Genomic DNA, 16,391 nt, shown 5'->3' on the forward strand with positions numbered 1-16,391 from the left:
CCACCTCCCAGCGGCATGGAAAGAGTAACGGGCGGAATTTGGTGCCTATGGAATGAAGCTGAAATCTCATGTGATGTAATAGAGATCCCGTGGAATCAATCCATCGCCCAACAAGCCCACATCTTTATCCGGCCGGCTCGCACCGAACGAAATTTAAAATGTAAACTCTCCATGAGCAATCCAAATGCCCCCATTGTATCAAAAGCCTAATTTTAGACGACTCTATCTGAATACTTGTCTGCATGAGTTAATATTTTTCAAAACTTTTTAACATAGTCATGTACAAATACTCTCATTAGCTATAAGAGCATCTGTACAGGGGGCATTATTGTGGGTACTTGTATCAGGCTCAATATGTGGTAAGCCCTACAAGTGCCACATCACCAAAACCCCACCCACGTGGCAGACCAATAAGGCACCACGTCGGGCATGTCGTATGTTTGCTACATGGCGAGCCCTACGGGCGTCGTGTGCCAAGGCAGCCAAGACTATATGCTTAGCCTAAGCGGGAGTACACATATAAGCCCAAATATATCTAGATATGAAGAGCCCTGCAACAGGCAGCACTATGGCCCCAGGGCCCATGGTCCTTCATACCTCGCTCCAAGGCCAAACAACAATACAATCAGCTCCCGGCTCACTTGGACTTGGATTGATAAACAATGGCTCTGCTAAACATTGAGATAGGCCTGCGGCCCAACCTCCTACTTGGTCGCCTAGAGGTGAGCCCCTAGCTCTCTTAAACACTAAGGTGGGCCCTGGCCCATTTATCTACTTGGATGCCTAGGTTGGGAGCAGGACCCAGGCACTACTGCTCGGGATCATCAGAGGATACTGGACTGGCGGCTGAGGTCATGGGATCGTCGAGATGTTTGTCTTCTTGCTAAGACAACTCTATCTCGACCAGGCTTGGAGAAGAGGCAATAATGACCTTACGTTCATGTCATCCGATGTATATACGAAACGTTATTTTCTGCCTGCCATGAAACGTTGCTCTCCGCCTGCCGTCAAACCACAGACGACAGAAGGGCTTATATCACTTCTGGCGGAGTTGAGGAGAACGAGCCACCTGTCCAACAGTTTGCTTGGGCTCCAATACTCCTGTGGCCTATATAACGTATCGTATATGCAGCGAGACACAACAACAACAATACAACCAAGTCTCATGCTTAGACACCCTATCATACTTTACATTAGTGTTCAAAGGTCTATCACTGCCAACCTCTCCTTCTCCAAGCTTGCCTTGACCTCCTCCTCTCCACCTCCGGTGATCTCAGGCCATTGAAGTGCCCGCCATCTTCCCGGACTACCTCTAACCACACCTCTCACCCACAATAGTACATGAAAAAGTACTTTAAAGGACCATATACAGTATTTTTAATTTAATACCAAAAGTTGAATGCATATCAGAATGACTTTTTTTTCCCCCCCTCAATTAATAAAATTAAGCAAAAAAGGGCGATGCTTAGCAAATCTCTCACTGTTGTTCAAAAAATATCTCACTTAATATCTCCTCTAATTATGAGGGTAATCAATTACCTAATGAGTCTTCATTCTTAAATGCCAATATTCATAATAGGAAGCAAAGCATTAATTGTCATAATAAATTGGCAAAGATCATCAATCCAGCCAACCCATTATATATAACAGAGTTGGGTTCTGGCAGCAATTTCACAACTTTTAGGTTTTTAGGTTGTAATGGTGGAATTTTTGTAGATGTTCTTGATTATTTTTCTTTGTATCTTTGATTAACTGTCATTCACTTGATTGTGCATTAGTTTTAGTTGTTTTGGTTAGAGTTAGAATTTGAATAATATTTTGTTTTGCTTTGATAGGTTGTTTAGGTTCATAGTCTTTCTTTGAAAATGAGTTCCAAAGAGACAGGAAGCAAGGCAAGAGGTGAGATGATGAAAATGCTTGGAAGCTTTGTTATTTGTTTACTTATTTGTGATTTCTTCTTGTTGCTTTTATGGTTGATTTTTTACCTTTCTTTCTTTTGTGATTTCTAGTTTAATTTTTCTGTGGATCAAGGGTTTTCTTTCTTTCTTCTTCTTCTTCTTCGTTTGGGATAATGATACAGTTAGAACATGAAAGTGGAATTTCAGTACTTAGTCTTGTTCTTGTTTTTTCAACAAAATGGTTCTACTTGTCTTCCATATTAGAATTTCTGCCACACTAAACCCCAAATATATATATATATATATATATATATATGAAATGAAATTCTTCAAGAGCTTAAGAAATCTAGAGGCTATATTTGGATTATGGATTTGGGTAGGATTTGAAAAGAGAAAGAGAAAAAATAGGTGAAACATGGTTATATTTAATTCACATTTCACCCATCTGTTCTCTTTCCTTTTCCAAATCTCTACCCAAATCCATGATCCAAACACAACCTACGAGAATTATCAAGTCATATGTAAAGTTTTACGACTCTAAGATAAGTATATGTATAGACTAGTTTTGTACGAAGAAAGAAACATCTAATATATGAACGACTTTTTTTGTTTTGTTTGGTGTGTTTACTCCTAGGGGTGTTTCTTTTATAAGTTATATAGATGGGGTTATATGCATGCAATTATGTATTACTTTAGTATGCCATTTTCATGGGTTGTAGTGGTAACTATTTAACTTCAAGCATTGAAGCTTACTGTATTATTGTCTTACAAATGGATTATAGTAGTAATTATTACTTCTGTTGAATCATTAATTATTATTAGTCCAAATGGAAGTTTTGGCCATTGTGTCTCGAATTTAATGTGGATTATTTTATAATCATCCTAAATTATTACTTCCGTTAAGTAATTAATTGCTTGTTCCAAGTGGTAGTTTCGGCTGTTGTTCTTGAATCTAATATAGATTAATATGGTTACAATCATCCTAAATTATGGCTTCCGTTAAGTCATTAATTACTGGTTCCAAATGGTAGTTTTGGCTGTTTTTTCTTGAATCTAATGTAGATTAATATAGTTTTACAATCATCTTAACATATAACATAGATTGAATACATCAATCTGCTAAAGAGTAGAAACAAAAATTCCAATTTTCTAGTTAGCTGAAGAGTTCAAATGTCACTTCGATCTATCAAATCTTTAACTTCCGCCCCACCCAAGGAATTTTAGTGAACTTTATATTGTGCTGGAACAACCCTTTAGGCATAAGTATATTCAGAAACTAACAGGTTTAGAACAGTATTAGAACTATTTTCCCTCTATTACTAATGATCTTTATGAAGATCAAAGTGAGTCAAAATTGCAAAATTATTTTGAAACGTGTCTAGTCTAGACTTGACCTTAACATATTAATTTAGTCATTTAGTTGTTTTTCTTTTGCTAAACCACTAACATCTATTTCTAGAAGCCACTAAATTTTGGAATGCTTTTATTGGTTGGCATATTGACTCATAAAGCATTTCAATTATATAAGCACCCGTAGTAAAACAAAATAAGCCAGCTTTAACCTCTAGGTTCATACAAAAACTGATTTTGTAGGTTCTGCATTTCACGCTGTTATGTCACTTACCAACTGTCAATGGCGATTTTCTAATTAGCTAGACTCTCTGGTGTTTATGTCAAAAAAATCTTACCTTTTTTGGTCATAAACTGAATTGCAAGTTGAGCAACTTTTAGTGGACTAGGCTCTTTTTTAAGAAACATTAGGAGTGAAACTGAGCCTATAAGGCCATGTTTGTATGTGGGACAGGCTGTTGCTGCTAGTTTAATTCAATAATGGTTTAGTTTGCCCATGTTCATTATTAGATTGTTTGAATGTGTGTTTTGCCATAATGATGTTGAAACTGTGGAGCATATTCTTCTTGTATGTCCTTTTGTTTGGAGGCTTTGGTCAAACATTGTGCGATGGTGGGGCTTTCAATGGGTCATGCCAGGTTCTGTAGATGGACTGCTGCAATGGTGGTATGGGTGTAGTATGTCAAAATTGGAGAAAAAAATCTGGATGGTCATTCCTATGGCAACTCTTTGGTCCCTTTGGAGGCATAGGAACGAGTGTGTTTTCAATAGACTACAACCCGATTTTGAAGCTCTATGTGACATTGTGAAAGTTCGAGTAGCTTTGTGGACTAAGGCATCGCCATTACAGGTGGCAGCTTCTGTAAATGATTTGGTGTACAACTTGCAGCAGGTCAAGTTCTGTCTGAGATGTGGTGGTTGAGTGTGTTTTTGTTATGGGTATTTATCTCAGAAAAACTGTTGTCTGCTCTGATGTTAAGCTTGCTGGGTATCTATTTTGGTATGGGTATGCATCTTGGTGTTGAGCTACTCCTCCTCCCAAGCTACTGGTTTGTTTGTTACATTTGCAGATTTCTTTCTACTACTTCTACAGATTTTCTTCTTCTGTTGTGCTGCTGGAGCTTTCTGGTTGTTGTCTACTTCTGCAGATTTTATTCTACTCTGTTTGCTCTGCTGGTTTGTGAGGTAAGTGAGGATGAAATCACATTCTTGACTGGAAATGATGACGATGCAGCGATAGAGAAGCTTTACCACCCAAATCTTAAGCTTTTGATTAGCATGAATGTTTTTTGCCATTGTGTTCAAGGTTTGATTTGCAGCCAAACAGACTGTCAAAGTTGCAGAATCTGCTGGGTTTGGATTTCAAGTTGGCCCGTTTGTAGCTGCTGGGTGTCTAGCTGCTGGTGTTATAGGATGTGCAGTTGATTTGTTGTGTAGGTTGCAATATTGGTTAGATGATGCCAGGTGATGATTATAGATGATTTGGGGGAATTATTTGGGTGTTGCATGCTGATTTGGGGGTTGAGTTTTTGGGGTCTTTATTTTTATTTTTTTTTCTGGGCATGGTCTCTCACCATCCCTTTGTGGTTGAGCTCGCAGATGATTGGGCTCTCTTCTCGGTGCCAACGTAGTTGGGATTGGGTTGTTAGCTTTGATGCGCTTCTGCTCTTCCACCTCTTTATTGATGTTCAACTCATATGTATTTGTATGTTTTCGTCATCAATAAAGTTCTCTTTTGCTGATCAAAAAAAAAAAAAGATTGTTGGAACAATCTTCTGTGTAAATAAAATAAACTGAAATAAATTCAAACAAAACAAATAAATAACATACCAGATTTATTTATTGAACCCAAATAAAATTAAGACCAAGTCGAGTGTGTGACACTCTGTCCTTAAGACAGATTCGCCCCGCTACGGTGCTTACGGTTGAATGGCGTCTATCTCCCAGGATACAATGATCTTCACAAATTTATAGAAGCACTTCAAATAAATTTGTTCGGCGAACCAAACCTTGTGTTCTAATACTCTCTTTAAATTTTTCCTAAACTAGAATGAAGATCAAAATGTAAGATACAATCTGGACAAACAAAAAGGAACCAATTCTCACTAATCTTCGGATTGTAGAACTGCTGGAAATCAAGGGTATATATAGGCACTGCACTTAGCCCGAACAGGTTGCACCTGTTAACACTCCAAACAGTTACGGACCTTTGCTTAACAATATATATATATATATTTTTTTTTTATTTATACAAATAAAACAAAATAACCGTTTGGACAAAGATTTAAAACTGATGGAATATAAACTATTTGAATAGTTTAAACTAAGAAGCTGTTTGTGGAACAAATTCAAACAATTTGAATATGTTTATTAAACTATTTAAATAGTTTAATCTAATAAAGGAAAAGGTAAAAAAATTTTAGGAAACCAAAATTTAAATTTAAATTACAAACTTTAGGAAACATTCAGGAAACTAAAATTTATATTTAAATTTATATTTAAATTAAATTCTCACACTAATTTTTATTGAAAAAATTCAAAAGAATTTTGTCTAAAAAATTAATGTTAGACCCTAAAACGACGTTAACTTTCCATTCACTCATAAATGGTTTTAACGTTCCGTCTTCACCGTGTGACTTGCCACGCGGCAAGGAACACATCACCTCTTCGAACCCACCCCAAAAGACGTTTGGGATTCACCCAAAATGGGTTAAAAAATATGCCTATATAAAACCATTTTTTTTAATGTTAGACCCTAAAATGACGTTAACTTTCCATTCACTCATAAATGGTTTTAACGTTCCGTCTTCACCGTGTGACTTGCCACGCGGCAAGGAACACATCACCTCTTCGAACCCACCCCAAAAGACGTTTGGGGTTCACCCAAAATGGGTTAAAAAATATGCCTATATAAAACCATTTTTTTTCCAACAATCCCCCACATGAATGGAAGTTGACGGAGAGAAAATGCAACAACATGATCTAATGTCAGAGAGTACAGAAATTGGAAATATCCTGCAAAGGATAGGTAGCTTTTGGCTTTGAACCTTCCCTTGTGAGACACTATCGGATTTACTAGCTAACCAGTGAGCACGATGTCTTGAACTGTTCAGCCGTTTGTGTAAACCAAGACAATAGAACTCACACAGATTATCCCCAGACACAGTTTAGTTCTCACTATTGTGTTCATTTTGGCCCTGAACAACCTGGTCTTTCATGAGTGCTCTAAAGACTTGTAGCCTTTCACAAATCTTATAGAACCGGCCCAGTTCACACTCACATAGGTGATTCTTATGAAAAGTATCTTGCCATACTCCACTAGGTTTACCTAGATATAAGAATCATTAAAAGTATTACTTAACCTAAATCGCTGCAGACATCACTTATTTCATCATAGAAATGGGTAGGAGTTGGACTCCACAGTGATCCTTCTGAGTCAATCACAACTCGGTTGTCCCTTTGAACCTAGATCTTGGGATCTCCAGTCAACTAGGTTGGGTTGCCGTTGTGGTAACTCTTATTTAATAGGCTTTAGTCCCATTCCCCTCGATGAATTCTCAACTAACTCTCTTGCTAACCCTTTGGTTAGTGGATCCGCTATGTTGTCTTTAGACTTAACATATTCTATGGAAATAATTCCATTAGAGAGTAGTTGTCTTACGGTGTTATGTCGACGACGAATGTGTCGTGACTTACCGTTATACATATGACTCTGTGCTCTACCAATTGCTGATTGACTATCACAATGTATGCATATAGCAGGCACCGGTTTTGGCCATATTGGAATATCTTCAAGGAAGTGGCGAAGCCATTCTGCCTCTTCCCCAGCTTTGTCTAAAGCTATGAATTCAGATTCCATAGTAGACCTAGCAATACAAGTCTGTTTGGAAGATTTCCAAGATACAGCCGCCCCACCAAGAGTAAAGACATACCCACTGGTGGACTTCGAGTCTCTTGTATCCGATATCCAATTTGCATCACAGTATCCTTCAAGTACTGCAGGATATCTAGTATAATTCAGCCCAATGTTACGAGTAAATCGGAGATATCTTAGAACCCTTATAATTGCTTTCCAGTGTTCTACTCCCGGATTACTCGTATATCTACTTAATTTACTTACTGCATAAGCTATATCTGGGCGAGTGTAGTTCATCAAGTACATTAAGCTTCCAATAATTTGGGCATACTCTAATTGAGAAATACTTTCCTGTACATTTTTAGAAAGATACAAATTAACATCTACAGGAGTTCTAGCAAGATGATCATCATCTTTGCTGAATTTGTCAAGTATTTTCTCAATGTAATGAGATTGTGACAAAGTATATCCTTCTGATGTTTTGGTAATTTTCATACCAAGAATTACATCAGCAATGCCCATGTCCTTCATGTCAAAATGTTTATTCAACATTTTCTTGGTAGTTTTAATCATGTCATTATTACTACCAATGATGAGCATATCATCTACATAAAGACATACAATGACATAACCTTTATCTGTGTTTTTAATATAAACACATTTGTCACACTCATTAATTTTAAATCCATTTGACATCATTGCCTTGTCAAATTTCTCATGCCATTGCTTTGGCGCTTGTTTTAAACCATATAATGATTTAACCAATTTACACACTTTCTTTTCTTTCCCTGGAACAGAAAACCCTTCTGGTTGTTCCATGTAAATTTCTTCATTTAACTCACCATTTAAGAAAGCGGTTTTAACATCCATTTGATGAATTTCTAGATTGTATAGAGATGCAATGGCAATTAGCATTCTAATGGATGTTATTCTAGTAACCGGTGAGTACGTGTCAAAGTAATCAAGACCTTCTTTTTGTCTAAATCCTTTGACTACAAGTCTTGCCTTGTATTTGTCAATTGATCCATCCGCTTTCATTTTCCTTTTGAAAATCCATTTATATCCAAGAGGTTTATAACCTGGTGGTAAATCCACTAATTCCCAAGTGTGATTTTGTAAGATGGATTCAACTTCACTGTTGACAGCTTCTTTCCATAAAGGAGCTTCAGGACTGGACATAGTCTCTTTAAAAGTTAAAGGCTCATTTTCTACCATATATGTTAGAAAATCTGGACCAAAAGATTTTGAGGTTCTAGCACGTTTACTACGCCTAGGTTCTTCTTCCTCATTTTGATCTAACTCTTGTTCTTGATCATGTTCTTGATCATTACTAGTAATAGCATCAAAAGATCTTTTCTTATTACTAGTCTCTTGTCCAATCTTATTCGGAAATACATGTTCAAAGAACGATGCATTCCGAGATTCAATAATAGTATTTACATGCATTTCGGAATGTTCTGATTTATGAATCAAAAACCGATATGCACTACTATTCTTGGCATAACCAATGAAAATGCAATCAATGGTCTTAGGACCTATCTTAGTCTTTTTAGGACTAGGAATAGCCACTTTAGCCAAACACCCCCACACTTTTAAGTATTTGTAGGATGGTACTCTTCCATGCCACAATTCATAAGGTGTTTGATTTATTTTCTTTCGGGGTACTTTATTTAAAATATAATTAGCAGAAAGTATTGCTTCCCCCCACAAGTTCTGAGGTAATCCAGAACTAATTAACATGGCATTCATCATTTCTTTTAAAGTCCTATTTTTCCTTTCAACAATTCCATTTTGCTGAGGTGAGTAAGGAGCAGTGGTTTGATGAATTATTCCATGTTCTTTACAAAACTCACTAAAAGGTGATTCATATTCACCACCTCTATCACTTCTAAGTTTCTTGATTTTCTTACCAAGTTGATTTTCTATTTCATTCTTATATTGAATGAAAGTTTCCAAAGCTTCATCCTTGGTTCGAATTAAATAAATATAACTATATCTAGTATAGTCATCTATAAAAGTGATTACATACTTTTTTCCACCTCTGGTTTGAATTGATTTAAAATCACAAATGTCACTATGAATTAATTCAAGTGGTTCCGAACTTCTTTCAATTGAATGAAAAGGAGTTTTAGATAATTTTGCCTCAACACAAATTTCACATTTATGATTTGAATCAATGTCAAATTTAGGTAAACATTCCATATTAATTAATCTACGCAAAGATCCATAATTAACATGTCCTAGTCTACCATGCCATAAATTTGAAGACTCAAGCAAGTAAGAAGAAGATGTAGTATTATTAATAACTGAGGGTACAACGGTCATTACATTTAACTTGAAAAGGCCATCAGACATGTAACCTTTTCCTACATGCATCCCATTCTTAGTAAGTACAAATTTACCACTCTCAAATACTAGCCTAAACCCATTCTTACTCAACAAAGATCCGGAAACAAGATTCTTGCGAATGTCCGGTACATGCAGCACATTGTTGAGAGTGAGTTCCTTTCCAGATGTCATCTTGAGTACAATCTTTCCTTGTCCTTCAACTTTGGAAGTTGAGGAGTTGCCCATAAAAAGTTGTTCACCATTATCCACTGTAGAATAAGATGTGAACATCTTTTTGTCGGCACAGATATGGCGAGTAGCACCAGTGTCCACCCACCATTCTTTAGGATTTCCGACAAGATTTGCCTCGGAAACAACTGCAGAAAGATTGATGTCATCGACACCATTGGAAATATTATCCACTTCGGTCATGTGGGCTTGAGCAGGCTTCTTACTTGTTCTTATTTTGTTTTTGCCTTTGCTACGGCAATCTTTGGCCCGATGTCCCTCTTTGTCACAGATGTAACATTTGCCATTAAACTTGTACTTTTTATTATCCCCCCCTTTAGAGCCTTGTGATGAACTTTCTCCAGAAGACTTTCGTTTCTTGGTTTTTGAAGTATGTTCCACCACATTTGCCTTAGACTCCATAGGATGCTTACCAGCCCGCTTATCAGAATTACGGTTGTCCTCCTCAATTCTCAAACGCACAATTAATTCGTCCATAGAAATTTCTTTGCGCTTGTGTTTGAGGTAGTTCTTGAATTCCTTCCAGCCTTTTGGTAATTTTTCAATTAAGGCTGCAACTTGAAAGGATTCACTGAGAACCATACCTTCTGCGTGAATGTCATGCAGAATGAGTTGGAAATCTTGAGCTTGGCTGATCACAGTTTTTGAATCAACCATTACAAAATCCAAGAATCTGACAACCACAAATTTCTTTGAGCCGGCATCTTCCGTTTTGTACTTTTTCTCCAACGATTCCCAAAGTTCCTTTGCAGTTTTGATTGGACTGTAGACATTGTATAATGTGTTGTCAAGTCCGTTCAAGACGTAATTCCGGCAAAGGAAATCGGCATGTTTCCAAGCATCAACCGCAGCAACCACTTGCCGGTCGGTTTCATCCTCTTTCAGGATAGGAGCATCTTCACGGAGAAAACGAGCCAGGTTCAGAGTTGTAAGATAGAACAACATTTTCTGTTGCCATCTTTTAAAGTCAGTTCCTAAGAACTTCTCTGGCTTTTCACCGTGATTTACCGGTACTGTTACAACAGGAGAGGGGGTTGGCGTCATTGCAGCCACCACAGTAGTACTTGTTTAGGCATTTGTTTCAGTAGCCATCAATTCTAATATATAAAACAAAATTATAATTAGAATTTACACTACACAGAAAATTAAACCAAATTCACAGAATTAAATTCCGTAAAAATAAAAGAAACAAGAATGTAACTTTTATTTTCCAATTAATTTGAAAATAAAATAAAATTTTATTTAAACAAATTAATTCCACAGAATATTAAATTCTGTAAAACAAAATAAATAAAAACTATAACTTTTATTTTTCAATTAATTTGGAAATAAAATAAAATTTTATTCAACCAAATTAATTCCACACAAGAAAATAAATTTCAGAACACTTCAATAATTAAAATACTGAAACAGAATTTTAATTAATGAAAACCCAGAAAATAATTTCTAAAACCCAAAATTAATTTCTGAAAAAATTCCACAAAAATATATTCTGAATTGTTAATGACACCAGTATCGTACTACTAGTTGTTGTCAAAGAAAAGAGACAGTATATTACTACTATCTGTCAAATAGCATATAATCACTATTTGTTTTTCCAACCAGAATATTATTTTGTAAATTCACAGAAAATAATTTTCTTCCGAAATTATTTACGAAGAATGGAAAAAGGAAAACAAACGAAAAATTCTGTAAACAGAATAATTCGAATCTGTCTTAAGATTGTTAGATTGTTGGAACAATCTTCTGTGTAAATAAAATAAACTGAAATAAATTCAAACAAAACAAATAAATAACATACCAGATTTATTTATTGAACCCAAATAAAATTAAGACCAAGTCGAGTGTGTGACACTCTGTCCTTAAGACAGATTCGCCCCGCTACGGTGCTTACGGTTGAATGGCGTCTATCTCCCAGGATACAATGATCTTCACAAATTTATAGAAGCACTTCAAATAAATTTGTTCGGCGAACCAAACCTTGTGTTCTAATACTCTCTTTAAATTTTTCCTAAACTAGAATGAAGATCAAAATGTAAGATAAAATCTGGACAAACAAAAAGGAACCAATTCTCACTAATCTTCGGATTGTAGAACTGCTGGAAATCAAGGGTATATATAGGCACTGCACTTAGCCCGAACAGGTTGCACCTGTTAACACTCCAAACAGTTACGGACCTTTGCTTAACAATATATATATATATATATATATATTTTTTTTATTTATACAAATAAAACAAAATAACCGTTTGGACAAAGATTTAAAACTGATGGAATATAAACTATTTGAATAGTTTAAACTAAGAAGCTGTTTGTGGAACAAATTCAAACAATTTGAATATGTTTATTAAACTATTTAAATAGTTTAATCTAATAAAGGAAAAGGTAAAAAATTTTTAGGAAACCAAAATTTAAATTTAAATTACAAACTTTAGGAAACATTCAGGAAACTAAAATTTATATTTAAATTTATATTTAAATTAAATTCTCACACTAATTTTTATTGAAAAAATTCAAAAGAATTTTGTCTAAAAAATTAATGTTAGACCCTAAAACGACGTTAACTTTCCATTCACTCATAAATGGTTTTAACGTTCCGTCTTCACCGTGTGACTTGCCACGCGGCAAGGAACACATCACCTCTTCGAACCCACCCCAAAAGACGTTTGGGGTTCACCCAAAATGGGTTAAAAAATATGCCTATATAAAACCATTTTTTTTCCAACATTCATGTCATGTATGCTGCTTCTAATTTCTAATACAATTTTGTTAAGAAAAATGCTTGGGAGCACTAATTAGTGCTCCCACTAATTATGTGGTAGTGGGTCCCGCCATTAATGATGTGATGTTTTGGTCTTGGAGTTGTATTTTTTTTTATTTTTTTTTACTTTTTTAATGCATTAGTGCTATTAGTGGTGATATTTTTAGTGGGATGAATCATTATTGTTTTGTTAAAAGAGAATCCTATCGGTATAACTAAAGCTTAGCTCTTTTTGTAAGGTTTTACCTTTAGAAGTTAAGCATTGTGGAGAGAGAGCATGCAATAAAGCTCTAAAACCATTATGACTTTAGACTTATGCTTCTAAAAGGTTTGTATAGTGAATATTTCTGTAAAAACGTCCTAATTTTAACCATTATTTTTAGGAGCTCTGAAGTAGGGTTAGGACTTCATTAGGGCTCTACTAAATGATGAGGATTGGTGGCGGTTGCATGATTTCTTTTTTTGTTGTGTATTACTTGAGTTTTGACTCTGAACTGATAGTACCCAAGCAATACATTCACTGTGTAAGTTTCCATATGGACTTATCTGAAATCCTTTTCTCGCGACTAAACTTGCAAAACCTAGATGTGCATATTCGGTGGAGAAACAATATCCACCAATTCAGTGGCCATAAGCATGCTAAAATGTCATTGGTAAGTGTTTCCACTTATATATATATGTATGTATGTATGTATGTATATATCAAAGCCGTCATTTCTTACTTCGCACAAGATACTGAAAAAGGGAAACAAAGAAGGAAAAATGGGGAAAAAATCCAATATCATAAAATCTTCAAATTATTGTGTCTGTTATGGTTATGTGTGTTTGTTTGTTTTTAGAGACAACCAGTGTAAAAATGTTTTTGGTATCAACTATTTTCCAGATTCTTCTTGCCATTGTTAATAGTCACCCCGTTAATCCTGGTATAGAAAAATCTGATATTTGTTGTACAACCTCACAAAAAAATGTAAGTATTGTCACTAGTAGTTGATAAATGTGATAATACATTAAAGTTTGTTTATGATTACATAGATTCAAGTGCTAAAATTGCTGTTTTGAAAAGAATTGAACATTGTAAGTTATTTCCTATTGTTGTTGCCTGATATGGGCACGAATTCGAACAAATGAAGGATATATATGGCCTTAATACAAATGCAAATTATCATTTCCATTTCTCAACTAAACAGAAAAATGTTTCAGACCACCTTAACACCAATGATGACAATATGCTATGCGAACCGGTTGCTTTAAATGCTTAATTTGAAGCCTCTTTGTGCTTAGCCAGCAATGGTGTCTCATTATCCATGTATTGAACCCATTCCTAATCTGACTCTTGGAACAATTTTCTGCTTATGTTTCCTTTATATGAACTATGTTTTGAACTTTGTTTACTTGTAAATATGGGAAACAAAAATAAATTTTGTTCTAACGTTCAATGCTTTGAATCAACTGTCATTGCTATTGTTGCTGTTGTCGTTGTCGTTGTCATAATGACTAGCGCAACATACCAGCAAAATTGCTATTCACACTTGTAAATCTAATTGGCATGAATAGCCACCGTACTTGCAAGATTATTACTTAATTAAATCTGAAACTTGTAAGATGTATGCCATTAATTATTTACATAAATTATCAAATGTTATTATTATATTTCTTTAAGTAACTTCAATATACTATAATTTTTTAATTTCAATCTATTCTTTGATGAACAGAATATACTTCCATATCTAGCACTGCATCAAATGAAGGCTTTGGCGTTGAAAGTGAACTAGTTGAAATGCCTGCTAGTTGTGAGAGCGAAGTTAGTAAAGTGTTTTTCCTTTTTGCTAACTCAATATTTATGATAATAATGCATTGCTTTAGCAACCTAAATTAATTAGGAAGGTCTCTTTACTATTATGAAGGATAAACATGTTTTTTCTTTTCTTTCGATTTTTTCTTTTTATGAAGTAACAGTGATAAATTTGCAGGCTGATCATCAAAATAATTAGTGTCAAAAACTTTTCTTTTGCAGATTGCTAATGAAGAGATGGACAGAACTTTAAGATGCTTTGAACCTGTTCAGCTCCATCGAAGTGGTGAAGCACCAAGGTTAGATGAACTACATTGTTATACCTATCTGGTTGGTTTTCCTGTCTATCTTGAGTACTAAGCGTTGAACAGATTTAGCCCAATTTAATGTTTCACACTTTTTATTCTGCTTCTTGTAGCTGACTATCTTCATGCCATTGAATAATTGATGATTTAACATGGTATTTTAACTTAAAAACCTCCAAAATTATAACAGTGTATAATGACCCGTGACACATATTCTAATTTTCTGCATACTATTGCTGCCATTATATGGCCCTAGCAGTAGGTGAAAATGCGATGTGTTTGCAATTTTAAATGTATTTTTTGGTGATTTGATTAATGAGATGGTGGGTTGAATTTGATGACTGATTAACTGTTAGTATTTTCTGATGCAGTTAACTATACAAGTATTTTTGAGAAAAAAGGGGTTACAAACCTTCAAAACCTTCTGAGTTGTGTGCTTTATATAATAATATAGATATAATGTCTCATGACACGTATTGGTAGTTCATTTTGCACTTCCATCTCCATGCCCAGCAGGCGTGGGAATTCTGCTAGACCAGCTGCATCTAAGCCCTCCTCTTCCTAGAAAAGAAGACACCATGAACCGAAAAGGCCAACAACATATCTAAGAATGAGGGCTGACAATGCGCCACTTCCGCGGCGCCGGACCAACCGCTCATACAATGAACAAGAGGATGGCATTAAAACTTGTGCCTCGTCTAAGAAACCCAATACCAGTACTGCTGCTCCATTGTACAAAGAGCTGAAGAAGGATGATTACTACTGGTTCTAGTTGTCATAAATTGCACCACTAGGTTGGTTTCTTAATTGATTTTGCTTTTGCTTTTTTATGTTTCTGAAAAGTATTAGCCTATGTGATGTTATTTTAATATTATATACATATATAGGTTATTCCACATAACATGGTTGCTGGGAGTGGTGCAATGAAGAATGAGAACGAAATTCCTGCAGTTTGTCAAAGATCTCAGAAGTGGTCTGGTTTTCTCAATATATATATATATATATTTATCAGAACCTGCATAGTTTGTTGAAGGTTTTTTATGTGACATTGTTTGGTAAGTTATATGACTGTTTACCTACTTGTTAGTAATGGGAGCCCATGTGGCATGACCATTAAATTTGATTTTGAATCCTTATCCAAATAGGTTTTGATTTTGAAATCAAACCTATTTAGGATAACCACTCTTGAAACAGACGTTATCAGTTTGAACTGATATAGATAGATATAATATATATTAGATATTATCTGTATCTTAACTGATATGGATAGATATTATAATATATTAAATATTTGTTATATGGTTATGGGTAATCCAAGAGAAACAACGTTGAGTCTGTTTTCTACCCATATACTGACTCTCCCCCAAGAAACAACGATCAAGTCAGTTGCACTGCGGTTTGTGTGGGTGATATTCACCATTGTAATATCACCCCACTGCTGGGATTGATTGATCTGATTCTGGAAGCACGTGATTTATCCACGAGGTTCTATCATCAAAAGGTATGATCTGATGATTTTATTCCGCTGCATGTTTTGTGTTTTGATTTACATTGGTATCAGAGCCAATGATGGATATTTTCGTGCTTTCTTTTATCATGTGTATATTTATAAAAGATGTGGAGATCCAAAATATTTTATTTTTATGATCATTAATGTCATTTTTAAGAGCATAAATGATTTTATTTTGGAAAAAGGAGTCCGGCAGTACAAAAATCGGAACTGTCAGTACCCTGGAAGGCGGCGCGTGGCATTCACGCGCCACCACGCCGAAGCCACGCGCGCCCACGCGCTCCCACGCGCCTACACGCGCCGGATGCCATGCTGACGCGCCTGCACGCGCCATCACGCGCG

The 16,391-nt window shown here is 35.5% G+C and overlaps 1 long non-coding RNA gene across 1 annotated transcript in view; it reads left to right on the forward strand.

Moving 5' to 3' along the window:
• Positions 1 to 15,540, forward strand: part of LOC114262166 (uncharacterized) — a 39,800-nt gene extending 24,260 nt beyond the window's left edge. The window contains exons 4-6 of the long non-coding RNA XR_014350242.1: positions 14,457 to 14,533; positions 15,056 to 15,333; positions 15,427 to 15,540. This is a non-coding gene — a long non-coding RNA (uncharacterized LOC114262166). The remainder of the gene's footprint in view (positions 1 to 14,456; positions 14,534 to 15,055; positions 15,334 to 15,426) is intronic.
• The last annotated feature ends 851 nt before the right edge of the window (positions 15,541 to 16,391 follow it).

This window comes from Camellia sinensis, chromosome 14 (genome assembly GCF_055761805.1).
Source record: "Camellia sinensis isolate YWXY chromosome 14, ASM5576180v1, whole genome shotgun sequence".
NCBI lineage: Eukaryota > Viridiplantae > Streptophyta > Magnoliopsida > Ericales > Theaceae > Camellia > Camellia sinensis.